We start from the raw sequence: 16131 nt of genomic DNA on the forward strand, positions 1-16131 counted from the left end.
TGTTCGATTAATACTGACTCCAACAGGAACAGCTGCAAAAACAGCAGACCATTTTAATTAAGCTGAAATGGACTCTTAAGTGACCAAATCTAAAAGAATTCAACATGAAATATTTAATCATGAAGACATTTGGCCATGGTAAAAGAATGTAAGCGCCTACATTTTTAAGGCCCTCATATATTATTCAGTGTCGCTACATCAACGCTCACACTAATGCTGAACCAGCCTTGTGTCATGAAATGGCATCTAAACACGGCTAGCTGTTTTGTGTATTTTCGCACTTTTCCTTTGCTTTGTGTAAGTCAGGTCTCGCCATGTTGTCTTGTATGAATGATACAATCACCCTGATCTTAACCGTAACATAAGTGACTTTACTCATAGAGCTTACTTGCGAAATGTGCTCAAGGTGGCGTGCTATTTATGCACAATCCAGTGATAGGACGTTGTTCTAACAGCTTTTTAATGCGGATTGCTAGTGAATCTGGGATAGTAAGTTAATATTGTGACATAATATTTGGAATTTATTGACGTAAAATCCAAATAATAAACCAGAATTATGAGCTACAGAGTCAACGTCAAAATTATGACGGACTAAAGCCATATAAACACAGGACTCCTATCGTCTCTATTGGTGGTGGCTGTCTGTGATCTAAATCTCATGCAGATCTGCCATATCTGCAATTTGTGAAGTAAAAATTCCTCCACAAATCATCCGCCACAACAAAGAGGTCCAGTTATAATAGCAGTCGTGTGCAAATTAGCATCTCAGTGATTTGGATCGCCTTTCTTCTGCTTTTCTTCTGCCTTTTCCCCACTCGAGATTAATGGAAACTAGGTTGGCAAATAAAAAGAAAGTTTGGACAGCAATTTGAGAGCAAAATCAGAAGGCTCGTGTCACTGCACAGCATGAGCTCTTTCACAGAAAGAGCAAACTCCAATCCATCTGGAGAGCAGAATCTCGATGAGATGGATGACGTGTACGGCAGAATGCAGTTGGGGACACTTTACTGTCTTTCAACAGGCTTTAGGGTTATCAAGTAGCATCCTGTTAATTTCATATTTGGGAATATTGTCAATGAATTTGCAGACTTTGCTCATCCAAAGACAGACATGGGGGCTGTCAATCACATCAAGTCCCCAGGTAATATTACTCCAGTGTGAGTAAAGCTTCATTCAACTGATTTGTCTTTAAAAAATTTCATCTACTACTTTCTTGTCCTGTCCAGAATAGGCTTCATTAGTTAGCAAATGTAGAGCACAGTATAACAATTTGGCATGTGGTGGCACTTTCAGAGGCAGCGGCTCTGTTAAAGAAGCCTCCATAAAGCAGCACTTGGGCGAGTACTTTTCTTCTGCACTAGTAGCTGCCGCGTTAATTTGGGATAAAATACATGTCAGAGGAGAGGAGAGGATCTGTAATATTTATCACGCAGCGCACTGTACTGTAAGCTGCCTCACGCAGGCTCATTATATCGGTTTATCAGATGCAGCAGGAGTCAGGGCTCCTCCAGGGCTCTTCCAGCCACGTGCACGACTCAGTACAAACAACTCTGAGACAATGTGACACTGCCATTTAAGAGCCTGACAAAAGAGGATCAGCGTTGCCATGCATTGCTCCCTCTGCTGGCCAGAGTCCCAAAAGGTTAAAGCTGAGCCTTTAAGGCAAATGTTGCAGCAATAGTAGCTGCTTACCTTGGCATTCTGGTGCATTGAATGTAAATGACTTTCTGCTGTTGGCCCCGTGCTGCTGTGACACTCAGCCTATAAATAAACCCTCGGCTCCTCCCGGCTATCCGAAGGCCCTTTGCACCTCCTCACACACACACACACACACACACCACGGGAAAACAAAAGCCAGCCGCTAATGAAATCTGCTGACAGGACATCTTAGCAGGTCAACAGCTCAGACCCTCGATCATGTAAAAGGGCGATAACAGGAGCTCAATTAGTGACAGCGGACAACGATCCAAACATCCTGAGAGGAACGTCAGGATTTATCATATTCATCGGAGAGGGTTTTTTTTTTGTTTTTTTTGTGTAGTAATTGTTGTGGCTTGCGCAGTCAGAGTGAAACAGTATGGGGTTTGTCATAATGAGATGGAGCCAGACGGTGATCAGAGACACATAAGGTCAGAGCCGGGGGGTGAGAGGCCGACAGCTGAATCTCACATTCTTCACCGCAGTCAGACAGACTGCCACATCCCACCATCTGTACCTCCCTGCACTGTCAACACACACACACACACACACACACACACACACACACAGACACACTAAACTACCTACAGCAAAGAAGGAAAAAAAGGCTAAGTGACACCTTAAACCCAGCTGAAGCCTAAACCTCAGACAGAAAAAAAAAAGTAGGGAGAGAGAACAGAAAAATATCTGCTGGATTAAATGCAAAAATACATGTCCTTAAAGCTATAGTGTGACATTTGGAGAAACAACCTTATACTTGCTTGTTGCTGAGATCGATGCAACTCTCAAATTGCAGGAAATCGCAGCTACTGGCCAAGAAATAGTTCAGCACAAACCTCCTCGAAATTTTTTTTCCCCAAAACACTTTTTTATTTTTTTTAATGAATTGAACTAATATTGTCACCAAACATGCTAATTTTTGAGCTTTAGAGGGGCTGGTGCATGTTTTTGGTTAGTTTTGGACGCAGCTAGACTTTTCTCATGCTAAGCTAAGCTAAGCTAAGCTAAGCTAAGCTAAACCAACTCCAAATTCATATTTAGCGAATATTCAGTCTCCTCGTCTAATACTTTTGACATCTTTCCATAGATAGATAGATAGATAGATAGCTAACATAGCGAAATACACGGTTTAACGGAAATTTCTGCTTTGCTGAACAGGCTAAATCTGTTAAAATCTCTGCGTAGAGATGAAGGAGACCGAAACAATCCACTAATTAGTATTCAACACGAACATAAATGCCACATTTATTTTAAGTTTTCTGCATAGTTTCCAGTGGTTGAGGTTTGATTGATGCTCTCGTTGCACCTGACTGCAGAATTAGCACCACCGACTGTTTATCTTGATGCGCCCAAATCCTAATATTAACATAAAAGCAGTGGATGCAAATGAACACTAATTTGCGTTTTCTCTCGCAGATTTTCTGGCAATGAAGTTCAAATTGCTCTACATTCACACAAGAAACCTGGCTAATGTCAAACTCTTCCTACAAAATGGCTTTTGCTGAATTAATCTGAAGACTGGGGCCTTCCGTGCATAATAGGCACTAGACTGTGCTTGACTGACAACATCTGCTCTTTTAATTGAAATGTTGAAAGCCTGCTGAGTTTTCCAGCAGCGGGGTTGCCTGTCCAAATGTGACAAAATCTCATGACTGAAAGGACTTGATTGAATGTTAAATGATGCCACGTCCACTTGAAATGCATCGCCCAAAGCTGAACAACAGAATAGAAACGCTTCAAGTTTGATGTAAGACAGGACAACAAATGCAAGGTGCTCTTTGGAGAACAGGTGCCCTCCCAGAATGATGCGGTAAAATACCCTTGTTGGTGCCTTTGCATGTCCAAAAATTTGAAACCAAAACACAAAATGGGGGAAGCAACCAGGCACAACTTCACCCACGTGAAGGCAGAACTTTATTAGGAGCTTTAGGTGATCTACTGATGACTTCTCAATGGCTCAAAATAAGACCTTCATTCCCATCTAACACCTCCAACTCTCCGGCCACTCTCCTGTTGAGATGCCTCTATTTTACACCCGTTCAGTCATTGTGGCCCTTAATGAGGTCCACGCTTCCACTGAAGTCGAGATCGAAGCCATTGTGGGGCCCCTCTTTGTGTCACACCTCGCAACAGACATCTGGACTCCTCTTGTGTTGCCCAATTTCCAGCTCTATTCAGGGGGACAAAGGAGAGCAGGCGTCTGACCATCCAAGAGTCACTCTCCATCATGTTGGGGGCTCTCACAGCCTGACATGGACACAATGAGGTGGAGGCGGAAGAGGTAACGGCACCGAGGAACCGGTCTGGTCCGCGCAGAAGGAGGAGGGGGGGAGTTAGTGAAACAGAGCCGGTAGCCCCCCAGGGAGCTGTTTGTGTCCACAGAAGGAAGACCCGGTCAGGCACCAGAGGCCAGATTGTGGAAAAGTGGGTGTGAAACAACAGCTGCTGAATAAATCAGCGCAGAGTGGATGCAAAACAGCAGGGCTGTGGAGCGAGCGGGGTGGACACTGGACATGTTGGCACACACGGATGACACCACCCATAAGCAGCAGCAGCAGCAGCAGCAACAATGACAACAACGATGATGAAGCTGCGAAAGCGATTACGGTCGTGTTGAGGTGTTGTGCTGATTATGAGTAAACACTGGCAGTTGTCAGAACGTCAGAGTGTCAAGTTTATTTCTGCAGCACAAATTGGCCTCATATACAACTTCTATAATTAGACTCTTGACTGCGAGAAGAAAACACTGACAGACAAGTGTGTGGAAAAATCACCCTCCCCCCCTTTTTGCGAATGTCCATAGATATTCGCACGGTCTCATGGAGAGTGTTGGGGGGAAAAAATGGATGTTGTGGATGACGTGTGGATATTGTTGATGCCATGAAAACCCTAGACGTGTTTTGTGCTGCATTTAGATCATCTGACAGGGGAAACTGTACAACATGTAGACAGATATCTTGTCAGAGGAGCAACTAAGAAGACGACGACAAGTAAACAGTACAAAAATTGCAAGTATCTGGACATTGCTGAAGAAAAATACAATGTGGAACAAGCATGCAGTGCCAGCGTTTCTCACTTTTACTAACGTGAAAAGCAAAATCATCTAAGAAAAGGGCAAAAGTGTTCAAGAGCTACTCATTGTGGCAGAATTTTAGTATTTTCTTTTACACAAATGAAGACGTTTTCAACATAAATTGATGCAGAAAAAGCACAAATTGGTGCAGAACACCAGAAATTGCATTAAATTATGTGTTGGTGCCCCAGATTGTCCTCTTCATGTTCAAATGAAATCAACAGCCAAGATTTAAGACTTCCAACCCAAACCGTTGATCCTCAGGAGCTTATCTCTCACTTGAAATATTACACAACCTCAATATTGGACCTCTAATCAATTTTTTTTTCAACTGTTTTGCCTAAAAAACAAACTATATCCACACTTTTTGCTTTCATTCCAGGTGAGCGGTTCAACAAAAGTAATTTTCCCTCTCAGATTGCTGGATTTGAAGGGTTTCATCATACAAAGCAGAATAACTAACACATCTTCTCTCTCTGTCTTTTTGCCTTTTCCTTGGCATAAATAAAGACATTTCCGCTGTAAATTGTTGCAGCAAAAGGCACAAATTGTTACATTTAAAATTCACCACAATGCAGGAAATGAAGTGTTTGGTGCTCAAAATCTCCTGCTGTTGGATTCATGTTTCCTCCAACTCCAACCTGAAATAATAAAACACAACTCACAAATGGAACCAACCTAGTGGTTCCAAGCCTTTTTTGTCTGACAAATGAACCATATCTCCACTTCTTACAATCATCGCAGGTGACAAAACAGTCATTGTTTTCTCTCAGATTGCCAGATTTGGAAGGTTCCCCACTTAGTGAAGCAAAGCAGAAAAACCAACATAGCTGCTTTTCTCTGTCTTTTTATGTTTTCTGTTCCATAAATAAAGACATTTCCAAAGTAAATGTTAGAATAAATCTATTCTATGTTATGATCCAATGATCTTTGTGAAAAGCATGAGAATGCTGTAGATGTCCATTGCTTGTATTTCACCTTGTGAATATGAGATAAGGACAAGACGTCCTTAGCGGGTAGTCAAAACACCATGCCTACACACACACATATGCGGGAGGTTGTCTCCTGTTTTCTGTATATAAGAACCAATGCTGTATGCTTTTAGTTAGTCACTTGTTCAGACTCTGTGCTGTACATGTTGCTCCTCGCTGCAAGTAAAACTTTGCTTTGACTTAAGAGACGACTCTGTGTATTGATTTGGAGCAGTTAGGACTCCACTGAAGAATTTTCCTAACAGTAAACTAATGCAGCGAAGGCACAAGCATAAAAATTCACCAGAAAGCAGGAAACTATACCTCCCACCTGAAGGCAACCCAAAACTTAACCACTAACTCAGTTGTTCTAAACCATTTTGCTTTAGGAATAAACTACCTGTAGACGTCTTATTTTCTTTACAGGTGAGTAACTTTTCCCTCTCAGATTTGAAGGGTTTTTCATTCAGTATTTCATGAGACAAAGCTTAAAAACTAATTTATTTTCTGTCTTTTTACATTTTCCTTCACAAAAAAAGACATTTCCACCATAAACTGATGCAAAAATGATACAATTTTGCAGGAAATGAAGTGTAACCTTACCTCCAACTTGACATGTTAATGAAATCTCAAAACTTAACCTCTACCCCAGTGGTTGTCTTATAAACTTCTTACATCATTACGGGTGAGCAGTTCAACAAAACAGCCACGTTTCCTCTCAGATCTTTCCTCATTCAGTATTTCATGAGACAAAAGCAGAAAAAAAAGCACTTATATCCCTTGTTTTTAATCCTCTTGTGACCAATTCAGTGTCCTGACCCTGAAAAAATGGGATACTGTCCTTCACTAAAGCCCAGGAGTCATTTTAATGCCTTATTCTAAAGCACCATTACATCCAGAATTTTGTTTTTATGCCTTTATTTGCCATCTGGAGTGAGATTCTGACTCAGAACTTAAACCCCAAACCCAAGGGTCATTTTAACGCCTTCAAAAAAAAATTCAAATTACACCCCATAACCCAGAAATAACATCTACACCAGCCACTATCTCCTCCCTTTGTGAGTCGTATTTAATCCCCCCCTCCTCCTTCTAACACACACACACACTGTCTTGTGGGGACTCTTCCAGCGCGCAGATGTCGTGTCTGTCTCTTTAAAAAACACAGTCTCCTGGAGGTTGGCGAGGATTTGTTGCGGATTGCTGGGAGTGCGCAGCTCCGCTCGGCATGTGCGGAGCTTCACATTCGCTCCAACCGACGCCGCAACCTGCGACTGGGGCCGGATCAGAGCGCAGAGAGAGAGGAGCGCAACTGTTTTATTCATGAGCGCAGGATAAATATAGTTAAAACCTTCTTGGTTTCAGCAAAAAAAACAGCAGCGGGACATCTTAGAAAGATGTTTGGGTGTGTGTGACCAAGAAGAAGAAGAAGAAGAAGGAGAAGTGATGCTGCTGAGTTTTGTTATGAGGTTTCTCCGGGGCGGTGCTGATGCTGATGCTGCTGATCCTCCTGCCGCTGATGCTGCTGCTGCTGCTGCTGCTGTCATGGCTTTCTGGGAGTGACATCAAAGTTTTTTACGCGCTTGAAATATTCCAGCTGAGGCTCTGTCTCCAAACTGCTTCAGTTTATTTCAGTCGATTTGATGACTGGAGGATCGCTTTTTTTGAACTAAGAATCTGAGTGGACTGTTTAAGAAAGAAGCTCCGGAGGTTTTGGCACCGGGAGAGGCGAGGAGATGAACTTTGGAAATTTACTACTTGCGACTATCTCATTCATCAGCATCGCTTCAGGTAAAAAAAAATATATTTATATATATATATATATAGAGAGAGAGAGAGAGAGAGAAATTGTGGACAAGTCTGTGTCTGGCTCACACACTCACACTCCCATATGGCCTCGTACTGTATTTGACTTGTCTTATCGTGTTTTCGGTCCCTCCAGATGGATGTAAATGTTGTGTTTAGCTGCATTTCAAACACATCTCCCTGACAGCTGTGGGAGCTGAGCGCATCCTCTCTCTCTCTCTCAAAAAAAAGGGATTACAACAGGAAAATGTCACACATGCATTAATTTGTAATATTTAAATGCCAAGAAGATCCACATTTTGTCAGAGTGTCCCTCTGGGCTGTGAGGTGGCCACACAGGGAGGCCATTAGGCAGCAGGGACTGGTCAAAAAGGAGGCTCCAAAAGTGAAACCATTTAACTCTCACTTTTAGTTCAGCTGTGAGAGCACAAACACTCAGTGACAAGCCTCATGGAGATGCTCACATATTATTAAAAAAAATGCTTTTAAATGCTCACTTTTGATTACCATTGACAAAGGGATTATATATTTTAACCATTTGCTCTAATAACAGCTTAAAGTTTCAAGCCTCTAATCCAAACCACAAATAAAAAGCAGGGCTCAGAAAAAAATAATTCATGAGAGTGCGGATCTGTTGTTTTTTCCCCCCCATTCTTAGATGGGAATCAGTTTTAAACATTAAGGAAATTACATTCAACATATCCCAGCGGGTATGAAAGGAAGCTAGAACCAAGAATGAATGAAAAACACTTAGTTTTTTTCAGATTTTTATGGCTGATAGGGATATTGATGTTTGAGAGTTTTCAAAATCTAAAAATAATATACTAACTTACATAAATCCATTTACATAAAGACATAATGTCATTTTAATGTGATGCCTTAAAGGGACACTGTAGAGTTTTTGACCACTAGTAGTGATATAGAGCGATGTCTTTACACGTGGCTCCTGCATTTTGTTACATGATTCACTTCCTTCTGGTGTTTTTATTCCTGCTTTACTTCTATGTGAGAGTTTGTAGCATAGGATGTATTAAAGTGAATTGAATTCTGGAGTCAGAGATGGTGTTGGTGTACCCGTCAGCCATGGACTTTCAAAAAGACTTACAGTAGACTTCAAAAACTCACTTTTCTAGGCTCGGGGAAAGTGTGACAAGTATGAAACCTCCCCTGCACAAGAAAAAAAAAGTGGCTTTGTGGGCAGCTGAATGTGTCCTGTTTTACAAGCATCTCTTTTATAATCGTAGTCTTTGAGTTAAAAGCTTTTTGGGCTGCAGGGGATTCGTTGTGTTGCAATACTTCAGGTGGCCACCGGGGAAATCTGACAGCAAAGCAGAGTGGTAGCACCATGTTCGACTCTCTGCTCTGCTTTTTTTTTTTTGTAGCATCAACAAACCAACAAAAGCAGTAAAGAAGAACATTCCTTGCAAGCAAAGACAAATACAAGAGTTTAAAAGTCCATCTATTAGCTCTAGAGGGTTGTGGGATTCAATTGGAGCTGATAGTGGCTGAGAGATGGGTACACTGTGGACAGCTTGCTGGTGAATTTACAATATTTCTTTTAAAGTATTGGCTTTTGAAGAATGACAATGCAGTCATGTTTATTAAACCTAAAAAAAATCCATGTTTGAAAAAGCTGAAAATAACCCTAACTTGTGTTTGTTTCTCTGTAAACCAGGCAGGATGCTCTTTAAGTTTGTCTCTGTACCTGCAATAACAAGTTTTTAATTTAGCCACATAATAGTATAAATATCTCAGTGCACACCTAATCACTACTTTAGCAATGCTGGCTTGTATTAGGAGTCTGGTCATTCTCTTTTTAGCCTTGTTTTGGTCTCCAGCAACTCCACCTTTTTGGCTCCAAAGCGTCATCAATTTGCTAATCTGTGCAGGGCAGATACCAAACTGAGATTTTCAAAGGCAGTGACGGTGAACCCAAAACTTTAAAGTTACAGGCTGTGAAACCAAAACAATGAGCTTAAAGTGGCTAAAATGCTCTGCATTGCTCAACTATGACTGCCTGTGAAATTTGCCACGATACAATCGATACTTTCTCACAGAAGCAGGCATGCAATCTGTTGTTAATATAGCTTTAAATATCACTTCATGATTAAAAACAACCCTTTACTTAGTCCCATGTAGTCTTTGGCATTCTGTATTGTAGCCTGATCTCTTGTCACCTGTTGGTCCAAACTGTATTAATGCAAATATATGTCTAATATCAGCCACTTTAAAAGTCAAAGTCTATTTTGCTGCTTCTTCTTCGGTGATAAACTAGAATTTCGCCACAAACTGTGAGTGCTTTGGCCCCTGTGACACCTCTCAGCACTCGCACTTCTTTATCATTATCTACTGGCACCACCTCTCAACATTAATAGTACTTTTCCACACCCACACCATCTGCCTACAGCCATTAATCTGGAGTGGGTATTTCCTTTCATTCCCACCTCCATTATACCACACGTTCCCATAGGGCAATGTGTATTTTCATAAAAGTGCTCGAAAGAAAGAAGAGGATTCAAACAGGCTTCGTGACATCTGCTGCGTCTGTGTTGAAACAAATGCTGCCAAGTAGCGGTCGATATTACCCAGTTGTTTTTCTTTTTCTTTTTTATTATGAAATGATTTTTTTTTCTTTTAGTTGTGCTTCCAGCCAGTAGGTTCCTCTGTGCCGGTCTTGAGATTTGCGCTGGAAGTTTTGATCGTGTTTTCTCAAACCTCTGCTTGTGCGATTGAGGTGGGAAATCAACAGCGGTTTCCCTCGCAGCTCTTACACACACACACACACACACACAATCTCAATTAATTGACTCCAATACGTCTCATTGAAATTTCAGTTATCTCGGACTGTATTCAGACTCAGCTGTTGTGGTGCTCGCTGTGGAACTAATCGATGCAAAACAATCCTTGACTGGTGATTTGTGTCCACTCTGTCCCCGCGGTCATTACTTGGTGACAAAAAGGCCGACTAAAGCCTCCTCCGGTCCGTCCTGATGAAAGGACCCCGGATGATGAAGCTGCTGGTTAGTCGTCTGATGTGCCACAGCCTTGAGTCATGCTGCCGGATACCGATGATGATGATGGCGATGCCCCACTTCTGGTACAGTGGCTGATGACATCATTTAGAGATTAGATGACGGATGAGGAGGACAGTCGCTAAACAAAAAACGTCCGGATTGACGCCAGAAAAATAAAATCAAACCCGACTCCTCTCGCTATGAAATTGAGTTTGCCGCGGCACCGTTATCGCCCTCCCGCAGAGATTACTTGGCAATGTCACGAGAACTCCTCGAATGTTTTTGGCCTTTTTAAGTATGTAAATGAATTGAAATTGAAAAAGACGTGAGTAAATCTCAGCAGACAGCCACCGGCCCCACAGACAAGCTGCCAGCCTTCTGCTTCTGCTCACTTCAACTCGCTTGTAAAGTTTTCCGTAGGTTGTTGCTGGTTTTTTTTTTGTTTTTCCCCCCTCACCAGATATGAAGCTGTGAGCGGAGACAAGTTCGGGGTATCTTTTTACTCTGGGTGCCCCGGCTGTCGCTAAAAGGCACCGAGATCTGAAGGAAAAGCAGGGTGTCCCCTCTGTGGCTTTGTGGTTTTCGCACATTAGCGTGACAAGCGGTACACTTCTGCCCCTGGGGAGGACGCAGGGGTAATATTTGTAAATACTAATTAATGAAAGTGTCCCTCTTCGCCCTCCCCTGCCGTTACGCAACGCCACAGCTCGGAGCCAAGAAACGCCAGCTATAGCCAGAATCAACAGGGTTCCATTTTTTTTTTTTTTTGCAAGACGCAGTCCTCGTCTCCCTCGCAGCTCTTCCCCTGCTCGCTCTGTGTGTTCGATGAGGCAGAAACGCTGGAGACGCCATCAGCAAACATGTGGGCGTGTGTCAGAGTTTGCAATTAGGACCAATGCAATAACTTGTCTATCAGAGCCCGCGTGTGGCACTAATGGGCTTTCATTTAACTGTGGTTGCTCGCTTTTCCCTTGATTTCTTCATTTCCTTTGTGGATAAATGGGGGGAAATTCTCACAGATCAGATGCAATCATTAGAATTGCTACAGCTAATCATCACAGCTAACGCGATCGGCTCACACTGAGTTAAGTCTGTATCTGCTCTAATTCTTTTAATGCCGCCATAAACCAGACGAGGAATCTCGCACATCATATTTATCATGTTTTCTCAGATGTTCGTGCAGACAAACGGAAATGTCATTAGTAATACCTGGGAAAGGGAATCGGAGGAGGCCGGCAGCACTCATATGCATAGAAATGAAAGCTGCTGTGACATTTTTAATAGAGTACCGATGTTTCCAATGACAAACTGAAAGGGCTTGCTGGTAGAACTGTCGGGTTAATCTGCAGCTCTTCTTGACTTTATGAAGCTTTACTGCAAGTTTGAGCTCCACTGTTTACTTGTCTGAGCCACAGCTTTAACTTAAAGCGTAGTTTTATAAGTTTTCTGTGAAAGAAGAGCATTAAAACCCAACGTAAACTAGCTGCATTTTAGGTAGATTTACCATCTGAAGAGCTGGGTAGTCCACCAGAAGTTCCTAAAGACCAAAAACTGAGCTAAAAGGAAGCAAATATTGGATTCACTCCAAATGCATGTTGCGCCGTAACTTCCTAACTCGTAAACAGTGCCGACAAATTCATCAGCTCAAAAGGTGTTGATGTTAATATCTAACAGGCTAAAAAACTTTAAAGCCATTAATGAAATCAACTAATGAATGCCACTAACAGATAGCTTGAAGCGTTTCATTTCGCAGGCGAAGAGAGAAAACTGCTGTCTTAATTTTCAGGAGTCGACGTGCCCCAAATGAGCGGAGCTGTTTAATTTACTGCATTTCTCTCCGAACAGCACCTCTCGCTCTGACACATTCGTTTTGCACATAGGTTAGCCTTGAGAGTGTAAAAGAGAGCGATAACCTTGCATGAGGCGGCCACGCTCTCATTCACGAAGCTCTCTCCGTACTGCAGACAGCTCAAGGTTGGCTGCCATTCATTCTTATGGCTTATCTTGGCTCTATTTTGCACCTCGCTCTCGCACAAGTAAACGTGTTTAAAAGGGTTTTCATTGATTCGTCCGCTCAGACAGCACAGCACAAAGATGAAGTGTGTGTTGCAGTAATGATTTGTTTTGTGTTTTAACGCTGAACGCAAGGTTTTCGAATCAATACATATATTAAATCACTTTTTTTTTTGTACCTGCTGTCCGGTTTAATAAGCGTCTGTTTAACAGTGCAGCGCTGGGTTTGTTGAGCTGATATCGTCTGTTGTTACTTTAAAACATATCTAACTGTGTTTGTTCCTCGCAAAGGAGTGGCGTTGTGCCTTATTTGCTGCTGAGAGGCCACTTGAAACACTGTTTTGGACCTACAGAAGCTTATTGTAAAGACTTTGAAATAACCCTTTCATAGATGTGAGCGTGCAGAAAATTGAAAATCTTCTTCTGACTGAAATATCAATCAAAGCTGTGCATCCGGTGAATCCCGACAACAGCTTACATGAACTGAAGAAGTAGTTTGGTAAACATCTCTTCCCGTGTTTATGTAATTTGCTCCGAAACTCTGCTGCATGGTTAGCCGATGCCCTTCCCCACTTGTTCATCCCTTGTAAATTTGAAAGTCATTTCACACCAGAATGCCCCAGATTAAAATTTTTCACACAAATCAAGTCACACTCCAAATTCCCATATGCACTCGGATATCTCTGTGGACCCACTGCGGGCTCTAATGGGCCGTGTTTATGATCCAACCGAAAACATACCTTCGCAGAGGTCCCCCATTATTGCCCGTGACATTTATTTTTCCATGTCACAAACGTGTCTGACAGAGTTTCTTTTCACTGAAAGGTGCTTTCAACCACTGCACCACAATCTTCCTGTCATGAAGCGAACATTACTCTGAAAATATTGTTTCTCACAAAGTAAATGTGTTGCTGTCATGCCCAAAGTAGCGTAGACTTTTCACTGATTGCACACTTGTCACCGGAGCACGTTGCCGCTTGTCACTTCGGCCACCTGAAGCTGTTTGCTGTTCCCTCTTTGATAAGACTATTTTCTCTGTTGTACATCAGCATGGTGCCACGTTGACTCGGTTGCATGATACGTGTAGCTGGCATAGGCACCCATTGGCCCCTTATTAATAATTCCAATGCTGCCTATCACAGCAACATAAATGTCTCCACACCTTTTTTTCCTCTCAGGTGGAATGTGTCTGCATATTTAGACAGATTAAAAAGACTTTTGATACTTTCAATTTCATCTCAAACGCACAAAAATTTGTCACGGTGACATTCGTGCCATTGAAAGCTGCAAGGACTTCGCAGTATTTACGACACATGTGGCACAAAGACAGCTGAACATTGCTAACCAGGAACCACAACTGCAGCTCCTATAGATGTGTATAACAAAAGGAATAATATCGTCCATTGTTAGTGGCTGATGGCATTGTTAATGGAAGAGAAATGGTTTTATTGGTTGGTTGGAATGATGAGGTAACCACTGAGATAGTCTGCATTCCTGTAAGTAAATATTAAGTCATTTCCCCATATTAAGAGGAGTCTGGGGGCCATAAACAGGAGCTGATCTGAAAAATCAATGCCAGTATGAGACATAGCTTTAATTTTAAAAGGAATTCCTTGCAAAACAGACCTTGTGTGCATCCATTAAAGTCACAAATTTCCAGACATACAAGGTTGCTAAAACCAGCAGAGGAGTGAGAGTTCCTCTTGCATCACATTAAAGCAAACATTAAAGCTGCACTGATCATTTTTTAATGTAAATAATGTGTGTGTAGCATGACAGAGAAATCTGCTGAGAATTATCAGCCAACTTCACGGCTCCCCTCAACTCCACAGAGTGTTTACAGCCCATTATTTAACACTACAGCCCTCATCAGCGTTTGTTTCCAGCCACATTAAGCAGCTGTTTCCGCCTAAAAAAAAAAAAAAAACTGGCCTGATTGCAAAGTCGCACAGCAACGAACATCAGACTGACACAGTTAGTGACTGGCAGGTGAACAAAGTGGAGCATCTTGGAGCTCAAGAGCCAGATATTTCCCTCCAGAGTTGGTGGAGATCAAAAACGGAGCTAAAAGGAGAGCGAATGTTGGACTTGCGTTCATCTTGCACTTGGAGCTGAAACGCAGTTTTAGATAAATGTAAATGCAGCTCTGTATCTGCTGTGGACAGTCACTGTGTCCTACAGCGGCTTTGAGGTGATGACATACCAATGTTGTGTTCGCAGCTTGTTTCACTGCCCTCAAGCATCCCAAAATATCCATTTTTACAACTTGTATGAATAAGATTAGTTGTGGATAAATTTAGTTTAACAATCGTAGCCTCATCGTCCAGTATTGGTGATGAAAATATAAATGTGCTCCAAGTTCCTAAAACACAGATTTTAAACTTGATTTTCTTTGCAATATGTTAAAAATGTGCTTCAGAAGTAGGAGGCGAATGAGCCCATGTATCCAAATATTTAATCTCATCTAGTGCCAATGATTTGCTTTTAACCAGTGCAGAAATTAACCACAATTAAAGGGGCCTTCCACTAATTTTACACATGATGATCAGTTCACTTGGCAGATGAACCGTTCAGCCTTTGACAACAGCTGCATCTTTTTGATTTTTATGACTTTGGAGAGTTTTGGTTAAGTCAAGAAGATGTCTCTTGGTGTCAGGGTGATGTCATGTGGGGTATCTTGGTTTAGGCATACAGACATCAAATTTAAAATCAAGCCCTCAGGAACAGCTTTGGGCAGGGTTTTTTGAGGCTAAACTGTGTTACATTCATCACCTGACACACACATTGGCCCAAAAAAGTAAAAATGATTTGGAAATGGCGCTGCTCTAATACAGTGAATGCATTTTATTGAGCAGCACAAATCCTGCAAAGTGAGATCCATATGATCCAATAACACATAAAAAGTGTAAAAAAAAACAAACCTGTGATTATTTGATTTTTATCCTGTTGCACACTAGGAGTTATGCATTTTACCAGCTTGACCTATTAACAGGTTATACTCTGATGCGTCACTCAAAATTGCAGCAGCATGAACACACAGGAGGAAGAGTCGAAAAATATTTCTGTGTATTCAACAGTAAGCATCCACATTCCAGTGATTGTAATCTGGTACGCAGTTCTTCTTAATACATTCACATTTAAAACTTGCAGTACAAACTGCCGAATTGGAAAGATGCGTATTTGCAGGCAGCGAAGATCTATTAAAAGATGCTATTGAGTAACATAGTGGGAAGTTTTGGATTAAGTGATTTCGGAGCTTAAGTCAGGGGTTGTTCATTATCAGCGCCGCGGTTTTAATACTAGAGAGCATTTGGCCTTTATTGCTTCGGGTTTGACCTTTCTTTTCATAATCTGTATTTCCAACTATACAAACTCAGTGGAAATGAAATACTAAACTGCAGGAGAACTCTTCTAAGATGTCAGCTCTCTCTCAGCATTTTATTTTTTTGGGGAGGGTGATAAAATCCAGTTATCACTGAAGAGGAAGGCAGCTCGGAGTGATGTAACTGTATTACATGAGCTGGGATTTGAAATCCTTTGCGTGCTTTAAAAAACGTGG

The sequence above is a fragment of the Stegastes partitus genome, unplaced genomic scaffold (genome assembly GCF_000690725.1).
Source record: "Stegastes partitus isolate 25-593 unplaced genomic scaffold, Stegastes_partitus-1.0.2 Scaffold574, whole genome shotgun sequence".
Classification (NCBI taxonomy): domain Eukaryota; kingdom Metazoa; phylum Chordata; class Actinopteri; family Pomacentridae; genus Stegastes; species Stegastes partitus.